Source organism: Ochotona curzoniae, unplaced genomic scaffold, assembly GCF_017591425.1.
Source record: "Ochotona curzoniae isolate NIBS_2020 unplaced genomic scaffold, NIBS_Ocur_1.0 patch422, whole genome shotgun sequence".
Taxonomy (NCBI): Eukaryota; Metazoa; Chordata; class Mammalia; order Lagomorpha; family Ochotonidae; genus Ochotona; species Ochotona curzoniae.
Genome location: NW_024466998.1, coordinates 1,366,014 through 1,385,823, shown reverse-complemented (window position 1 = coordinate 1,385,823; position 19,810 = coordinate 1,366,014). Strand labels below are relative to the sequence as shown.

Genomic DNA, 19,810 nt, shown 5'->3' with positions numbered 1-19,810 from the left:
GTACTTAGCTGGCAGGGGAGAGGCCCTGATTGTGAAGGTGGCTTTCCCAGGGCGAGGTTCATCCATTGCACTCCTATGTGCTGACCCCTGCGTTTGCTCCAGATGTGGGCAGCTGCACACCCTGTGGCAGTGAGGAGCTGTGTTCGCACTCCCCCCTGGGAGGGGTGGGGCCAAAAAATTGGAAAAGCATGAGTGAGTAGAAAACAGTTTTGAATGCTTAATTTGTCCTATTTCTCACCCAATTTAGCAGTTCTATACTGGATCCAGATTCAGCTATCACAGCTTTTTAGCAGTGGAAAAAACTGGCTCCCTTTTGGAGTGATTAGGAATAGTTTACATCTACGAATATGCTCTTAAGCTTGGGAATGTTCATATTAGATTGGCTTGAGTTTTTTTTTTTTTCTTTTAATTACAAACAGTTAATTATTGTTAAATAGATAATTTCCATTTTACTCTGAGAAATTCCGTTGAGTAAGACTTCAGTTTTCTACATGGACTGTGAGAATTTGGGACCAGTTGGATAAGGGAGAAGAAGCAACAATCTGAAGACTACTCCCATGCCTTTAGTTACAGGGAAGATCTGTACGGAAGAGGAAATGGTGGTGTCTGCCTTCTGGCCTAACTTGTGTAGACTGGGCTTCTTTACCAGGTCAATGTCATCTAACTCCCCCTCTTACACACAGGGGAGCAGGTGAAGTGCTGGTCTGCTTAAGAGAGATCCTGCCTATGAACTTGTTTTCCTGGCCTTGTATTTTCCTTGTTGCTACTAAGCAATTGGCAGTTTCTGAATTGTAACATGTTGAGAAGTTACGGATTAAGTAACTAACTGCAACAAGCCCTGATCGGAAAGCTTTTATTTGGCTCAGAATGTTAGTGGCTTTTTAGCTAAAGTTTGCAGAAATTGGCTTTACCTTGAATTAATTTTGCTTTGTTGCAGGCCATTCATTGCTGTGGGTTTTACCATAGGACTTTTATCCTTTAGTTAGGATCTTGGAGGAAATCAATCTGATTCTGACTACATATGTGTCACCCCCAAATTTAATATTCTTGAGCACTTGAAAATGCTTTAAAGAGATTTTGATCAACATTAAATGTAGATTTATTGGAAATAGTCTGTATGTACACAGGTTCCTCCATAGTACTAGAAATTCTGGAAGATTACGTAGCCATGATAATGCTTTATTGTGACTAAAAATAAAGTCCAGTCAACCTCCATATCGCCAAAGTAATTTAAACTGTTCTGATGACCACAGCAGTGTGATTTTTGCCACAAAAAAGTTATTTATAAAGATACATAGTAACACTAAGAAAAGTGTTACTTCAAAAAATAAGTTTCTTTGTGTCCCCCTTTATTACATTTTAGAGGTAAAGCATTGTAGGTAGTTCAGCCCAATATCAGTGAAGGCACTGGTGTGGTGAAAGGACCATGAAGACATTCACAGAGTGCTGGGCTCTTTGTATTTCACATGCACGCTTTAGAATAAATTTTAGGGAGTGTTGAACACGTTGGAAGGACTTAGTTTAACACACAAACTCCCTGAGGAAGGAGCTGTTAAGTGAGGCTGCCAGTGGGGAAGGAGCTGCCGTTCCCAGGGGGCCGCAGTGTGTATTCAGCACCACCTCAGGGAGCTCTGATGTAAATGGGTTGTATGTATAGTTGGCAATTTGTATGGTTTTGTAGCTCTATAGATAAAATGCCCTCCTGCGTTTTCACCTGTAATTGTGCTTAAGATGTTTTGTTTTGCCTTTTTACTTCAGGCTCTGGTATGTTGTATTGCTATTGATTTGCAATACTAGGAAAATATTTTTTCAGAAGTGAGGATGCTGTAATTGACATCAGCTCAAGTGAAATACTGTGTGACGAGGTGGTTGCTTGGAGTGAACTGATGGCCTAATCAAGTGACTCCTGATGGAGGAGTCAGTCTGTGGAGCTGCTTTCCTGTCAGACTGATGCTTTATATGGTTTTTCTACATAAAGATTATACAGTTCCAAACAAAGGTTGTGAAATTTTCCTTTTGCTGTTTTTTGGTTTTTAATTACTTTAATAAAAGTGTTTTTTCATAGCAAACCTAGGCTGTTCCCTGTAATTTTCTCCATATAATTTTTCTGTCACAAGCCCACAGTAGATCAGTTTCCATCATGAAATAAATGATGTGCCACATGTATCAGTAGTAGCAAAATGTTACATTTTGTATGTTGAAATGTTAAAATCAAATATTTTTATAATAGAAGATTCTCTTGATACGGAAATTTCATTTCCTTACTGATTGCCCTTTAAAACATTGTTTCATTGAGGAAAATTTCAAACATGGAAAAGTATAGTGAGATGAACTTAGTCTTGAAAGGCAGTTAGGGAAAGATGGACATCTGTACTGCTTCAGTCCCCAGATGGCCACAGTCACCAGTGCTTGCTGTGGAGGCACCAGTGCTGGGCTGTGGAAGCCAGGAGCTCCTGGGGTCTCGGGTTGTGTGCAGGGCCCAGGCACTTGTACCATCTTGTGTTGCTTTCCCAGGCACATAAGCAGGGAGCAGGAGTGGAAGTGGAGCAGCTCATGTACCAGCCTGGTCATTTTTATGTGCACAGTTGAGTGATATTCAGCCGATCTTCACATTTTCATCTTAAAAAATTGAAAGTGTCTGCTGAAAACAACTGTTTTGGCCAGCCTCGCATGGCGCTGTGGCCGTTGGTATTGGGTTGGCTACTGGGTACCTCGGATACATGGATGTGAAGTCACAGTGTGTGTCTCTGAGGGCTTCGTCTGCATTGGCTCCTTTGGAAAGCACACCTTCTTTGAAGTTTGTACTTCATGAAATTTGAAAAGGATTTCCTCCAACTGGCTCATTAGCATTTCTAAGTTTCTTTTTTTTACAACTTGTGTGCTTCTGTGTCTCTTTAGTGATTCGTATTATGCAACTTCACATCAGCGCTTCATGGTGGGAAGTATAAAATGCACTTTAATTTTAAATGTGATGTAATATTGCATAGTGGTGAAGGAAAGGGGAAAACCTAGGCTACGGAGTTGAGATGTAAACACCAGTATAATCTTTCAGAATCTCACCTATGAAATGGGCCTGGTAACCTAGAGTGGTCACAAGTGGGTCATTGACATGTCATTTTAAATGAAATTATTTCTGGAAGCTAATAGGAACATCTTATAACTAAATCAATACTAACACCACAATTCTACAGCAATGCTGCCCACACAGTGTATTCAGATAACATTTTATCAATATATACTTTGTAGATTAATTGGCATATTTGCTGCATATTGGGTCCCACTTCACCCTCTGTTCTAGTCTTAGATGATGCCTAATCCTTAATCTTACAAGAAAAATCAGATTAAAAGTACATTTTGTGTTTTTCATAATTGTAAAATTGAGCTAACCAAGGTTTCTGGAAGGAGGAATCCTGTGATGGGAAAATGTAAACAGCTGAGACATGGTAGATGTGGGAAAACCTGGAGAACAGTGTGAAGTATGGGAAACACTGAGTTCTTCATCCAAGTTCAAAGGAAAAGGCTGAGCAAATGACCAGAGCACAGCAGGAGAACAGGTCTCACAGAGTGGGCAGAGAACGACTTCCTGAAAGGAAACAGAGCACTAAGTGATATGAGTGTGACTGGGCTTGGGTTGTGTGTGTCAGATTATGTAGCAGTAAGAAATGGATCGCTAAGGGCGCTGCTCGACCGAAGATCTGAAACTAGAGAATTTGAGAAGGAACTTGCATTGTAAACTTTTCCAAACCAATAACCCGGAGTGGTGTCATCAGGACATTAGTAAAGCACTCGAGTCCTCACAGCTGCGCAGGCATGAAGCTGAAGGGTCAAAGTTTGATTAAAAACACTCTCCTCCAGAGAGCTGAGCTGCTGAATTTGACAAGAATAAGCACCTCGGTGTGGCTTGGCTACCTTAGCTGATTCTCCTCTTACATGAAGTGGCAATTCAGATGATTTTCTTAATTCAGCATATTTTGGTTCTTTGTGCTGTGCAATAGATACTGGGTGTGAGCAGTTGATTGAGAGCATTGAGGAACATTTTGGATGACTCTTGGCCATGCTGACGTATTCGTTAATTAAGAGTATGTCATCACTTCTGGGAAAGTAAACAGTCTGGCTTTAATATAGGCCTCTCTCATAGGGTGTAGCAAGGCATCAGAAGCCAAAAAAAAGTAAGTTGGTATTTTATTTTTTAAGGATTTATTTTCATCTGAAAGGCAAATTTACAGAGAAAGGGAGACAGCAAGACATCTTCCTCTGGTTCACTTCCCAAATGGCCGCAACACTGGAGCTCTTCCGGTTCTACAGGAGTGCAGGGTACCAAGGCCTTGGACCATCTGCGGCTTTCCTGGGCGATAAACAGAGCTGGCTCAGCAGTGGAGAAGCCAAGACACAAACAGACACACATAGGGGTTGCTGCTGCTGCAGGCGGGACATTAGCTCACTATGTCCTTGTGCTAGCCCCTATCTTTCTTTATCAATAACATTTACCTGTTGTGAACTTAAACTTACAAAGTCACATTCCCAGGATATTTTTTTCTCTTCTGCTGATAGATGCTTATTTTAAGAGTGGGTTCTCCCCAGAAATGTGTGCACAAACTGTAGGACTGTGAGTCCCGTGAAGACTGTGTGTGTTCGGACTCCGGCCTTCTCCTGGCCCAGGAGCACCTAAAGCCTCCCTCGTGGGTGAGTACCCGCGGGGGATGGCTGGGAGCTGGGGGTAAATTCCTAGCTCTCCCCTGCCCCCGCCAGCCAAAAGCTGGCGGCAGGACAGGTTGGGTGGGTCCCAGTCTCAGGACAAGGGGCAGGCTTAACCCCCCATCAAGGTGGCACTTGTCGGGGGCGCCCCTGCCGGACGGAACCCCGCCGGGGTCTCAGCCACAGTCCCCGCCACAAGGCGGGGACAGAGATCCCGGCCTTGGGCAGCCAGTGCACCATGTGGTGCCAGGCTCTGCCTGCTGGCCGCCCAGTGGCGAGCTCTGGGGTTTTTGATGATATGAAATAGCTGCTTAGGGACACCCATAAGTAAGACCAGCGTTAGCGTAGGTGAGACACTAATTTCTGGTGATTCCCAGGAACCGGGACATGAAACCTTAATGCAAGTGTGGGACTGAGACCTGAATGTTCGGACTAAGCAAACCTTAGTCCACAAACATGATTGGAACACAGGGTGCAGCTCAGGACATGCCCAGCTTGGTTTTGGCTCCAACTGGTCCACATTAAGCACAGAGTTGAGCCACGGTGTCTAAGGCAGGGGTCGTGACAGGTGGGTCTGGATACAGTTGTCGTCTCCCTTGGCACAAGTGTGGACTGGAAAAAGACGTACCGGGCCGGGCCAGACCGTAACACCTTCTGGCGCTTTGGAGTACCAGGGTAGATGTGGGACAGACTAGGCTAGGTCCCAACCCCAACTGAGCCATATACGAGCTATATGGGGGTGTGGACGACCATGGCTGGGCTGAAACACCCTACAGCAAGAACCAGAATGGGATGATGGCCAGTTAGGCCACTGTTCCTGCTAGGACAGGAGGCGAACTGGCACATGGACCCACTGGTATGCACGAAACCTGGCACTTGGAGGGGTTCTGATGGAGGAGCCCGGGCAACTCCTCTGGCAGGACACAGACCCTGCAGGTCAGCACAAGAAACATGGAAGGTAACAGCCAAGAGGTCATGGAAAGTGTCCCACTGGCATGCATTTGGCATGGGTCGGGGGCAGACCAGGCTGAATCTGTTCATGTCATCCACTGGTAAATCCGAACGCCAGAACAGAGTGTGGGTCTAACCAGGTCCGGTCGTGACAAAAGCAACACACAATTTGGAATGCCAAGGTGAGGTAGCCTGAGCCGGATGCAGCCGCAGCACCCAACCAGCACACGTGAGAACCAGGAAGGGAGGAGGCAGAGCTGACAGGGGAATAAGGGGTGGTTCCCTAGCTGAACAGCAACTTACACTGAGGAGCCTGAGCTGGGTAGGGGGTAGACCAAACCAGGCAGGGACACAGCACCTGTGAACTTCATGTGGACCAGATTGGGTGAAAACCAGGCTGGGCTGACTATTCCCACTGGTGCAAGCTACAATCAGAGTTGGTGAGGGTTGTTGGGGCTTAGTTGTAGCATCAGCTGGCAGAAGCTGGTACAAAGGGTTAGACACGTTGAGTTGAACCACAGGGCCAACTGGAGAGGGCACAACTGGAATGGGAGTGACCTGGGAGGGAAATAGTGGGCTCCTCCCTCTTGGGTCATCACCTTCCACAGGAGGGCATGGAAACTAGGACAGGGGCTGGGGTGGCTAGACAGACACCCAATAACATCCGTTAGGGCCGGTTGGATGAGATGGTTGGATGGAAGTAGGTTGCAACACCCATTGGCAAGTATATGAACAGAAGGGTATTTGGGACAGACTGGACTAGTATGCCATACATATTGGCAAGCCAGGGTAGGGGGTGGGCCTGGTTGGGGTTACTGTGGGCCGCCCTGACTGGGCTGCAGCTCCTACTGGTACATGCGAGGGCCAAGTGTGTCCAGGGCGGAACCAGGCTGGACTACAAGGCGGATATACAGAGAGGAGAGACAGTGGGGAAGATCTTCCGTCCGATGATTCACTCCCCAAGTGAGCCGCAACGGCCGATGCTATGCCGATCCGAAGCCAGGAGCCTCTTCAGGGTCTCCCACGCGGGTGCAGGTTCCCAAAGCTTTGGGCCGTCCTCGACTGCTTTCCCAGGCCACAGGCAGGGAGCTGGAAGGGAAGCGGGGCTGCTGGGATTAGAACCGGCGCCCATATGGGATCCCGGGCGTGCAAGGCGAGGACCATTAACCACTTGCGCCACCGCGCCGGGCCCGAGGAAGATCACTTTTAATATGACTATAATAGTAAATATGTTAGGGAAAGTCTGTAGTCAGAATTATTTTTATACTGGTTCTCATGATGACATGGAACTTGTCAAAACTTCTCAATACATTCTTGATTTGTTTGTATTTTATAATAAAGCCTAGTATGTCTTCCCATGATCCGTATGTCATCATCAAACCATTACTGATGTATGAGAATTACTCTGCCTGTATGTTTCAGAGTGGTTCTTAAGTTGCAGCGTCCATCTGTCTAGATCTGATTAGCATATTTCTAGGATGCTTTTTTATTTAAAAAAAAGCTATTTATTTTACTTGAAAGATTTAAAGAGAGGAAGGGAGGGAAAGATAGGGAGGGAGGGAGAGAGAGTCTTCCATCTGTTGGTTCAATCCCCATATGGTCACAATGGCCAAGGCTGAGCTGATCCGAAGTTGTGACCCAGGAACTTCCTCCAGGTCTCCCATGTGAGTGCAGGGTCCATGGACTTGGCCTTCTGCTGCTTCCCCAGGCCACCAGCAGGGAGCTGGATCAGAAGTGGAGCAGCTGAGACTTGAACTGGTGTCCGTACAGATACTGCCAGAAGAGGATTAGCCTGCTAGGCCACTGTACTGGCCCCACAGTAACTTACCTTTAACATATTCTCCATCATCAACAATCACAACACCTACTCATATAGTGTTTTTAAGCAACCTGGAGATGAGTTCTTCAGAACCTGTAAAAATAGCACTACGGGTCCTAACCTTGTATCTCCTTATATAACTCAGGTTGTAGGCGGGGGGGGGGGAAGCCAAGTGTTTTTGACCCCTGAAAATAGCAATAGCTCTCTTTGCCCCAACTTCTTGCCCTCTGTCAGATTCCCTTGCTTTGTGCTGGATAGCCCCATGGGAGGGGGCGGGTTCCAAGCTGTGCCTGGGGCCTCTCCGAGCTCCTTAAGGCCGTGTGGAAGCTGGTTTACCAATGTAGAAGCAGACCCTCTGGGGTAAGTGGAACATACAGGGCCTGTGCTCCCTGCTTATGTCTTCTGATTGCTTTGAGATCTTTTTTTTTTTTTTCCTTTCTCCTCAATTTCTCTTGTCCTTAAAGAATTATGTTGGAGATGGGGTAAATTTGAATAAGTGACCAGGTCTCATCTAAAAGCATCTTTCTCGCTAACAGATTATCATTGGCCACAATTGCCTAATGCAAGAAACCCAGTCGGGGCAAACGTGAGCAGTACGACGCGGTTGCTTCCATAACTGCTGTATGAAATGCACCCCGCAGTCAGACCTCAGGACCTGGAGCTTTGGATATTTTGTGTGGAGTATGATTTCTGCAAATCCCTTTCTGTCCTTACCCACTGCAATAAATCTAAGTTAGCTCCTCCAGGGCTTGATGAGACAGCAGTTCATGGAAGCAGCAAGCCTCCCTGAAAATGCAGCTCCTGGTACTTCGTGGCCCAGCAAGCACTTGAGCAGCCAGCCATACAAGCTACCACCTGCGCTCCAGGGACCCCAAGACTCCCTTTGCCTTCGGCCATGGTAAAGCGTGTGTTCCAGTGCCTCTCAGGTAGCAGCCTCGGTCTAGGGGGTGAAAGCGAAGCCCCCTTGAGTTCATGTCCCATCGTCAGCCCAAGCCTGTCGCTTTTATGGGACTTGGGCACAATCTTAACACCTGCTGCAAAGCAGGCACTCTTCCAGGCCCTGGAAGTCTATGGCAATGGACAAGCCAAAGGCAAGTCTTGCTGGCGTGGAGCAAGAAACTCAGGTGGTAAAGTTTAGTGTAAGCTACAGGAATCAAGGAGAGCTTCACAGTGGTGGTGACGTTCTAGCTGAGAATTGAGTCAAAAGCTGATCCTGGCTGTGGCAGGGTAGGCCACTGAGTGTTGCTGACTAAGGGAGCTGAATGCAAGCATATCTTCAAGGGGGAGCCTTTTGGGGGTTTCGGAAGCAGTGTGAGCCAGCACGGTGAAGAAAGGAGGCATGGTGTGTGAGGTGGGTTAAGGTGGGACTTCTGGGGTAAAGCGACCTGGGATTGTTTCAAAATCTCCCAGGCCGCTATGCAGGGATTGAATGAGAGAGCAAGAGCAGACCCAGGCAAGCCAGCTGGGAGATTCTTGGCTGTGATTATGAAGTGGAGTTATATAAATAAAGTATCTAGCACTGGCCCATGCTCATACAGTTCATGAAGAATTCAGCCTCTCTTATCATTTCCTCGGAGTTTGTGATTCCTGCTTCCCCAACAGAGGCCAGTTGTGCACCTTAGGATTAACCTTACTTGGAGTTGGCACTGGGATGTAGCAGGTGAAGCTTCTGCCAACAGTGCCAGCATTCTATATGGATGCCAGTTTGCATCCTGGCTGCTCCATTCCTTCCTTCCTTCCTTCCTTCCTTCCTTCCTTCCTTCCTTCCTTCCTTCCTTCCTTCCCTCCCTCAGTTCAGCCTTCCTTTATTCCTCTCTCTCTCCAGATATATTTTTATTAGAAAGGCAGATCAGATTTACAAAAAGGAGAGACAATTTTCTACCCACGGGTTTGCCCCCCAAGTGGCTACAATGTCCAAAGCTGAGCCAATCTGAAGCCAGGAACTTCTTCGGGTCTCCCACGCAGGTGCAGGGTCCCAAGTCTTTGGGCCATTCTCGACTGCTTTCCCAGGCCACAAGCAGGGAGCTGGATGGGAAATGGACTGGCTACTCCATTTCCCATCCAGCTACCTGCTAATACACCAGGGAAAGCAGCCTGTGCATTCATGTGGGAGACCTGGAAGAAGCTCCTGGCTTCAGACCAGTCCAGCTCTGGCAATTGCAGCCATTTGGGGGAGTGCACTAGTAGATGGAAGATCCCTCTGTTTCCTCTCTGTAGCTCTGCCTTTCAAATCGGTAAATATTTTTAAAAAGAGAGATTAACCTTACTTGATCCCATACAGAAATGCAACCAGTAGAGGACCAGGACACAGCATTCTTACTGCTGTCCGCTTGGTATATGAGGAAATTATAAACAGTGTAAGACAAACATTCGTTCAGATCTTTAGCTCAGGGCCACTCATGGCTCCAGCTGCTGGACTCCGGGGAGTTAGTTAACAGGTGTGACTTGGACAAAGGAACATGGTTAGTGAGGCAGAGAGACAGTGGGTTAAACAGCTCTGTGCAGCAGTGTTTCTTGGAACCTTAGGCAGTGCCAGGCGGCACCAGGGATTCCCCAGGGCTAAGTCATCTAGAGGGCTGAGGTTCCACTGAGCACACCTTGGCAAAGACTTCGGATTTGGGATGGGGCACTTTGATCCTTCAGACATGGAATTAATGGGTTCATATTAAGTATCGGGATCATTTGACACAAACAACACAGACTGGTTGGAGTTAAACCAAGGAATTCTGTGGAAGACTTGGGAGACTCAGACAAAGGACAAGGCATCTGGAAAGTGGATGTGGGCCTAGGGGCAGAGGGAGTAGGAGATAGCAGCAGGCCAAGAAAGCCAGCCTCTAGTGTGTTTGGCCAGGACCCCACTGGGAGGCAGGGAAGCACTGAGCTTCAGTCTCCTTGTCCTTTTTTTGGAGGTTCAGGTGCCAAGAAGGGGGACCTGATGACCCACCTTTGTGCACCATAGAAAGTAGAAAGTTGTATATATTCATTTGCTATAGTTTACTTGGCAGATGACCCTGTTATATTGGACCTGGCGTGGTAGCCTAGAGGCTAAAGTCCTCACCTTGAATGCACCAGGATCCCATATGAGCACCAGTTCTAATCCCAGCAGCTCCACTTCCCATCCAGCTCCCTGCTTGTGGCCTGGGAAAGCAGTCGAGGACGGCCCAAAGCCTTGGGACCCTGCACCCACGTGGGAGACCCTGAGGAAGTTCCTGGCTCCTGACTTTGGACTGGCACAGCATCGGCCATTGCGCTCACTTGGAGAGTGAATCATCGGACGGAAGATCTTCTCTGTCTCTCCTCCTCTGTACCTCTAACTTTGCAATAAAAATAAATCTTTAAAAAAAAAAAAAGAACTTGGAATGCTACCTTCCCTGAGCCATTACCCTCTTGCTGTGTGGTGAGACGCTCCTAGCCTCTCTGGGCCAAGGGGAGCCCAAGTTTTGCTGTGGGTTTGATCCTTTCCCAACAGCACTCAGGTCACAAGTGAGCTCTCCTTTGCCTCTAATCCCTGTCACCTGAGGACAGCCAGGGGCACACCACACACACCCAGCACTCCCCTGCTTTTGTTTTCCAACATCAGCTACAATGGCTGCATTTGCCCGTCTGCCCCAGATGGTGTCGGCCAAGGTGAGAAGCTACCTCTCCCCTCCTGTATTCTGATCCCCTAAACGGTAGAGCCTCTGGCCTGGAACGCCCAGCAGTAACAGCATCCCCATCACGACTCAGGTGGGGGGGCATTTCTTTCTTTTCTTCCTTCCTTCCTTCTTTTCTTTCTTTCTTTCTTTCTTTCTTTCTTTCTTTCTTTCTTTCTTTCTTTCTTTCTTTCTTTCTTTCTTTCTTTCTTTCTCTCTCTCTCTCTCTCTCTCTTCCTTCCTTCCTTCCTTCCTTCCTTCCTTTCTATTGGAAAGGCCAAGTTACAGAGAGAGAAAGAGAGCCAGAACCAGAGAAAGATCTTACATCCACTGATTCACTCCCCAGATGGCTGCAACGCTCAGAGTTGAGCTGATCCAAACTCAGAAGCCAGAAACTTCTTTCAGGTCTCCCATGTGGGTATCCGGATCCAAGAACTTGGCCCATCTTATGCTGCTTTCTCGGGCCATAAACAAGGAGCTGCCCAGAAAGAGGGAAACCTGGGATATGAAGCTGTGCCCATATGGGTTGCTGGTGCAGCAAAGTAGAGAATGATCCGGTTACGCCACTGCACCAGCCCTGGGAACACTTCGCCTTCTCAGGCTTGCAGATCAGGGATGTTTAGCTGCTAAAGCTCTCTGCAAAAACGTTCCAAAGTCTGACACCTGAGATGCTTCTGCCATGTGCATCCTCAACTTCTTTTTGGGTGTTTCTATTAGGCTCAGGGTTCCCTTGGGACAGAAGGCAGAGAGTGCTGGGAAAGGTGGTGAAGGACATTAGGAGTGTGGCTAACGCTGGGTTCTCCAGCCCCTGGAGGACTAGTGAGGAGAACGTTGGTGGCCTCCATGCGTTATTTCATTGGAAAGAACGTCCTAAAGCCAGGCTGACATGCCCATGGACGGGTGTGGCTCAGGAGGCCCCTCCCTGTCCGTAACAGACCTCGGGTGCCCCTCTGGGCGTGTGCCTGTAGAGTGGAGCAGGGGTGAGGAGGGGATGAAGGCTCCCAGGAGCATTCTCAGGGCTCTTCCTACACTTGGGCATTTTAACTGGCTCAGGCTGTTACCTCAGTGGGGAGTGCCTACATTTGCATTCCTTTACAAAAGGCAAGACTTGAGCTCTGCATAAACCCGCTGGGGGAAATGTGGACAAGAAACTGCCTGTCCTGCCTTAATTTCCTTCAGTCCAATCGCTATTTCTGACACCAGTCCACAGTCACCCGGCACGCTCCCAGGATTCCAATCCCAGGTCTCCGGCTGTGAGCTGCAGTTTGGCAGGTCTAAAGAGAAGACCAACACCGGTTTTCTATATGCACTTAGCTGCCTTTAAGCTCGCAAAACAGACACACAGAAAAGTAGAAAAAATTCACATATTGAACTTCGTCCTTTCACAGCGACATGCTTTTCATTATTTTTTCTTCAGTTTTATCCCTGGTGATGTTCACACCGTTGAGAAAGATGCATGTTCATGTGGATCACTGAGAAACAAGAGAAAGTGGATGAGTCCATCTTTCCCAACCCTTCCCCTCCTGCCCCCGCATCCGGAGAAAAAGAGGAGAGAAGGGGAGAAGCTACAGCTAGCAGCCTAACTGCATCAGCACCCAGAGATGCGGGACAGCCACCCGATGTTATCCCAGGGTTCCTGATATGGAGCATGCTCCGAGGGTCGCGTTAAGTGCCCCCAAATGCTGTTGATCCCAAGATGAGGACATGCTTCCAAGCTCCACTGGTCAATACAGTCCTCCCGATTTTCCACTCGCCCAGACACCTGCCGTCAATGTCTGGCTGGGAGATCCACCCAACCTGTTTTGTCCTCCATCCTCCGACATGGCCCCAGATGGCCTCTGTAGCCCCCAATGGACTGCCACTTCCCCTGTGTGCATCTGGGCATGCCATCCACTACACCATCCTCAGCGATTGAGTAGGCCCAGTTCCAATACGTGCACTCCACGGTCAGACCACAGACCCCGCGTTTTTCCCTGTGGCTGGAGCCCTGAGTCCAGCAATTCAGCTGGGGTTGGGGGGGGGTGACAGCCTTAAAAAAATCTTGTCAGAGGTGATGCCAGACCTGAACCCCATGTGAGTCAGCCAAAATGGGGCCTGGCTCAGTCCACCACCCATATCAGCCTACACACACTCTGGTGGTTGCAGTTGCTGAGTCAATTCTGTCTCCATCACAGCTTTGAACTGTATATATTTCAGTATGGTTCTCTATAAGACAGGGGCTGAAAAAAAATATCTGTGGTGCTGAAAATGATATCATCAGAACTCCTGCTGTGTTTGCAAATATACAATTATCTTACAAAAATTTTGTTTCCTGGTTTGTTTGAAATCCAAATTAGGTTCATGCATTATGATTGCTTAATAGATCTCTTCAATAACTTTTAATCCGTCTCTGTCCTTGAGTTTCATTTCCTCCCATTACAGTTTTAAATTACTTATTTTCCTCTGTATTTGAAAGATAGAATCAGATGGAAAGAGATCTTCCATCAGCTCGACCCACAAGTGGGAGGAGATTCAGGTTTGAAGTGGGGTAAGAGCATCTCACAGGAGGGGCGTGTGTCTTCACAGCCATGAGGCTCCTGCCTGCATCCACCAATTCATCAGAGTTGAAACCACATGACAGCCCCAAATGCCCAATCCTGATTCACCATTCACCATGAGCAAGGATCATACAGAAACACATACTCCCTGCTCATTCCAGTGCTGGGTATGGGACAAGCTGTCTCCATGCTTGTTTCTTTTTTAGTTGAGCCAATCCGAAGCCAGGACCTAGAAGCTTCTTCTGGGTCTCCCATGTGGGTACAAGGCCCCAAGTCTTTGGATCTGCTTTCTGAGGTCACAAGCAGGGAAGTGGATGGGAAGTGGAGCAGCTGGGACATGAACCGGCACCCAAATGGGATGCTGGTGCTAGGAGTCAGAAGACTAGCCATTTGAGCCATTGTGCCAGTTCCACAATTAGTCCACTTTTTAACCTCAGTCTTTAAACCTCCACTGCTTCAGGGAGCTTTACCGGGAGAACTGATATTACTCCCGAGGCCTCCGGTGATTCTGGTTTGCAACCAAAGTTATAGTTTGCTGGCTCAGACCTGAGAGGCCCTCCAATTTGAAATGCCATTTTTTTTCTTCCTGTCAATTAATTAGCTATTTGAAGTGATATTTATGCATGTCTATAAGATTTGCACAAATGTCAATGACTGATGTTTTCTTGCTTTGCTCTCTGCACTTTAAATGACTGCAACTCTATCTCAAATGCAACTTGGCCAAGTCTGTCTTCCTGCACTCTGACCCAGGAACCACATGTTTAGAAGGGAAGCATGGCATACAAGCTGTAAGATACTAGGAGGTATCCAAAAATAGTTAGTATAGTAATAGAAGTATCCAAAAATATGTTTCTGCAGCCAGAAACATAATGATGGTGGTGATTTTAACGTTAGGGCAGAATATGCACAGGAAAATATTGAAAATGAAATATGTCAAATCCATTCCAGTAGGTGTAGTACTCTTACAGGTGATTCCTACCTGCCCCACCCCCTTTCCCGAACACCCTAAATGTTTTCAACTTCTCTGTTGGCACATGAGCAATTAACTCACCTGCACTCCTTGTTGTTCAGGATGAAAGATGGGCCACAGGGCACGAATGTGGGGCGTTCCTGGGGGGAAGCAGCTGGGCAGGAAGGGGTTGGGAAACCCTGGGAAGAGGTGTGTGGGTCACCAGAGACCAGGGTGGACCTAGTGGGAGTGTCTTCTGTTTTTTCATGCCTGGCGGCCAGCCTGGACTGGCGTCTCTCACAGTCCTGGGCACCCTACTGCCCAGCACCGGGCAGGGCTTGAGTCCGTGTCGTGCCAAGGACATCACCGAAGGCGGCTCGGTGGCAGGGACACACATCCAGCCTGGTGCACTGAGGCATCAGGGACATCGGTTAGGGCTTTTGGCCTTCCCACAAGCCTCTCTTTGCATCCCAGTGGCCTGCCTGCAGGGTCGGGGTGGGGAGCACCTACGGCAAAACTGGCCAAGTCTGTCTGTGTCCTACTGGGGCAGTGGGGCTGACGGCGGTCACGCCGCAGGGACCCAGCTGACGGCTTTGGGCGGCGGCCTGGAGGCGACCGCGGGCACGGGTGACACGTCCGCAGCGGGGACACCTGCCAAACAGCCGTGCCCTTCCTCCTTGGTAGGTGGCTGTTGGCCTGTGGTGCAGTGGCTTAGGACCCCCGCAGGCTTCTTTTCTCACGGTCTGGCGTCCAGGTGTTGTCCTGTCCTATGGGGACACGTGGACTCCTTTGAGACCTGCACGTTCCATTCCAGAACAGTTGCATGTAGGCGCTAAGGTCACCTAGCCACACGGTCATGTGGGGACTTGGGTGTGGACCTGGCACTGTAACCTCCACATCATGCTTGCTAATCGCCCGTGCAGTAGGGTTCAGTGACTAGAGTGGATTTCTGATCCCCTCCTTTCCCACTGAACCGCCCAGCTAAGTCGGGACCTGCCTGCTGTCCTCTGCCGTTCCCCTTTTCCTAGGGTGGAACTGCAGGGACCCTGCTTGACTGAGCCAGTAGGGGGCCGCCTACTGACCCGGAGGGCAGCAAGATCCCGCCAGGGGCAGCGAGAATTGAGCCTTTAAGGCTAAGCTTCGGACTTGGGTGCTGCTTGGTGCCTGGAAGTGCCCACCCTAAATCCGCGGCAGCTGACTGCTCTTCGGGAGGGCAGATGAAGATCAGGTTGGGGCTTCTGCAGCTGTTGAGTCAAGATGAGGATCAGACTTGGTTGAGCACTGGACCCATCCACTCCAACGGCACCTGTTCCATACCCAAAGTCCAAATGTGAGCCTGAGAATGCGCCATGACTGCAGACTGAATAAATAAACAGGGCAAGGGGTCGAAAGGCAATGGCTGGCGTCTTCCTATTTTCATAATTTTGTAAGTTGTTCATAGGGGCTGATTTCTCGGGAGGAAGGACCATTTTTTTTAAATGTCATCAGTTTAACTGCCATAAGGCCCAGGCCACCGATCTGAGTGGCTTTATGGCAACAGGGGTGGGTGATGGCCAGGATGGGAGAAGCCACAGGTCCAGGCTGGGCTGGGGGCAGAGGCTGGGGTGGGCAGCCCTGGGTTTGGATGAAAGCAGTTTTTGTGACAATCTCTGAAGTGGTTTTTTAGTTGCAAGAAATAATCAAAGGAGAAGGAAGAATTTGAAGACTTCAGAGCTTAAAAACTAAAGGGGAACATTCCTGGTGGGGGTGCAGAAGACTTTGTTACTTAAGTTTCCTCGGTTTCTTTCCATTCATGTTCCCAAGTGCGCGCGCACGCACCTGAAACTTGCATATTATACTTACCCTTGGATATACTTCCCCATTATGACGTATCAATTATTCCCTAACTACTCTAGGCAGACATTATGTTGTTTCCTGTGACAAATGTGGCCCTAGGGGAACAGAAAGGATGCTTGGAGAGCACTTTTGGGGGCGTCCATCTGCCAAACACCCATGCCTCCGCGTGGACCCGCTGTGCCCAGTGTGGGGACATTTGAAAGTTTGTCAGGTGTTTGGGTTTCCCCTCCAAAGGTGCTATGCGAACCCTCCATTCTTGAGGGGTGAGAGGTGTAGAGTAAAGAGCTGTGGCAGGTGGTTGAGGGAGACAGGAGAATGTTCAGAGAGAATCGGGATGCTCAGGCCTGGGGGGTTGGGGACAAGTCCTGGGAAGCAGGGCTCTTGTGCAGTTTAATGCGCTGTGCACATCAGATTGCTGTCCTTCATCTTTGAACAAGGCCCTCTACATTTTTGCTGTGCATTGAAACTGGTAAATCATGCTGCTGGCTACAGCAGGGTGACAAACCAGTGGGCACTTGTGCTTGGTAAGGGATGGGATGAGCTGCCTAGAGCGCTCTTGGCTGGAGGTCAAAGGGAATGGTTCTATCTGCCTGCTGTGGTGCTAAGGGCCTGTGTTTACCAACTCCCTTAGAGTGCCCTGAGCAACGACCTTGACATCTGGGAGGCTTCACAGAGCAACAAGCATCCACATCCCCAGGAGCTGGCCAGAGACACAGCTGCTGGAGCCCGGCCCCAGAACTATGGAATCAGAAACTGGTGGGGTTGGGCTTTCTGCATGTCCCCAAGCCGCCCCTTCTCCTGAGTGACTGTGATAAGGTACTCAGGTGTGGGAAATCCAGTCTGGAGCATCCACTGACAGAGCAGGTGTCCAGAAAAGGGCTGACCTTCTGGTCTTGCAAAAACAGAGACCTTCCCACCCCCGTGAGAAGAGACCCAGGAACCTGGCTTCTCTGGTGTGCAGACTGGCGGCGTTCCAACCTCCGAGTGTCAGCCTGCGAGCCAAGCTTGGACCGTTGCAAATCTTCCGGGGATGTGAACTTGCTTTTTTTTTTTTCTGTCTCTTTCCATCATGCCTGTAATCTACTGGGCTAATAAAATGCCACACAGGCCTCATTTCTGTGGGTTCCCTGGTGGAGCCAAGACATATCTTATAATAAGCCCTTTCTGCAGAGGGGGATAAAGGAGAGCTGTGCAAAGAGGAGCATCCAGAAGGACTTACAAGTGATGCGGATTCTGCAATGAGGGAGAGAGGAGCCACTATGCTAAGCCAATAGCTTTGCGATGATCTTGCAGACTCCTGGAAGTTACACATGTCTATGGTAAATGTCTTTGTCAGGAAAGGGCCTCCTGGGATTCCTCGAGTGTGAGAATATTAGGATTGGAAAGGGCAGCAGGAGACGGTAATAAAGTCGTGCCTCATCGAGGAATCATATTGAAAAATGCTGCCACAAATGAACTCTGTAGAGTTTGTTCTTCCTTGTCGCAGCCCAGTAGAGCAGGCTGTGGCTGCATGGGCTGCAAAGGGAAGGTGCAGGGGCCTGATGGGCAGGGTGGGTGGGTGGAGGTCTGCACCCCAACCCTCCCTGCCCAGCCAGGGTAGTTTAGCAGATGTCAGGGAACTTCCAGATATGAAACCGGGGGGCAGGGAGCAGGGAGGGGCAGCTGTTCACCTACAGAAACTGGGGAAATGGAGGTTTTCCATTGCGCCCTGAGTGAGGGGAACAGCAGGCCAATCATGGGAACTGGGGCACCCCGGGTCCCTGCACAGCTCCGGGTTAACCCAGCGAAGCCCTCCTGCTGCACGTTTCTGGGTTCCCTCCTCACTTCCTGTTTCCCTCCAGGAGGGTGTCAGCCGGGACACTCTCAGCCTGCAGGGGAGGACAGCTTCCTGTTTCAGAAGGAGGTGCCTGGTTCCGGCTGAGAGCTGAGGGCCTGTCAGCCTCCATGATGGGTGTTCAGAACTTGATGTTCTCTCTGTCATCCTCCGTGCTGCCAAAGGAATGGCGGAGCTTGTTGCAGGCTGGCTGACAGCAGGCACGTCTGTGTCTGCTGAGGACATGCTGGGGCCAGGCAAGGGACAGGCTGATTCACGGAATTTTCTCTAAGCTGCAGGTGTGAAAAGAAGATGGGCTCAGGGTACCACAACTGACGGCAAAGCCTTGGTGGAATAGAACTGCCCTTCAAGCCATTGACACTTGTAGGCAACTGTGAACTGGGCCCGAGCAGCTTGTGCTGGTGCTGTGTCTCGGGGCTCTGTTGGGCTCCTGTCCTGCTCCCTGGCCTCTTTGCTGGTGCTGTGGGCCTGGGGTTCCTTCTTGTTCTTTTTTCTCCAATGCATGTGCAGCAGGAAGGGTATCAGGGCTGGTTGACAAATTTGCAAATCAAAGAAACTGGCCTCATGAAGGAATATTCCTCACGTACACTGCTTTCATTTGTTCCCACCCCTCCTCCTCCTTAAATGGCTTTCTCTTCCAAGAATGTGACTCAGACATCCCGGTGCCTTGTGTTTGCAGCTTTTTTTTCCCCTCCCCACTCTGGGCTTGCTCTCTCTGGTGCTCTCTCTCTCTCCCCATTTTGACATGCTTAGCACTTCCCTAACCTTTGCCTTGGAAGCTGCGATTGGAGTTTGCAACAGGTGTGAATCGAACAACTTGTACAGACGAATTTTTAAAAAGAGTTATTTATTTTATTTAAAAGTCAGATCTACATAGAGAAGGAGAGACAGAGAGAAAGCTCCTCTATCCACTGATTCGCTCCCCAAAGGCTGCAATGACAGAGCTGAGCTAATTCAAAGCCAGGAGCCAGGAGCTTCCTCTGGGTCTCCCACATGGGTGCAGGGTCCCAAGGCTTTGGGCCATCCTCAACTGCCTTCCCAGGCCACAAGCAGGGAGCTGGATGGGAAGTAGGACAGCTGGGACATGAGCTAGCACTCACATGGTATTCTGGTGCATGCAAGGCCAGGAACCTAGCTACTAGACCATTGTGATACCTCAGATGAATTTTTAAGAGACCCAGGAACTGGAGCTGGCACAGTGGCACAGCAAGCTAACCTCTGCTATGTCACTGACATCCCATATGGACACTGGTTTGTATCCTGGCTGCTCTACTTCTGTACCCATGTGGGAGACCCATAAGAAGCTCTTGGCTCCTGGCTTTGGATCAGCTCAGCACTGGCTATGGCAGCCATTTGGGGAGTGAACCAGTGGGTGGAAGACCTCTCTCCATTTCTCCTCTCTCTGTAAAACTGCCTTTCAAATAAAAATAAGTAAGTCTTTAAAAAAAAGGAAAAGGAGGTGGGGGTGGGGAGTGGTTCCCAGGTCCTCTATCTGTCTCAGAAGCTCTGAAGAGATTCAGGGTAGGGAAACTCATGGATGCTGAGACCAACAGGTTA

At 49.1% G+C, this 19,810-nt stretch overlaps 1 non-coding gene across 1 annotated transcript; it reads left to right on the top strand.

Moving 5' to 3' along the window:
• On the top strand, window positions 1-158 carry LOC121167680. The gene has a single exon (XR_005885624.1). It is a non-coding gene; the product is annotated as a U1 spliceosomal RNA (small nuclear RNA).
• The last annotated feature ends 19,652 nt before the right edge of the window (window positions 159-19,810 follow it).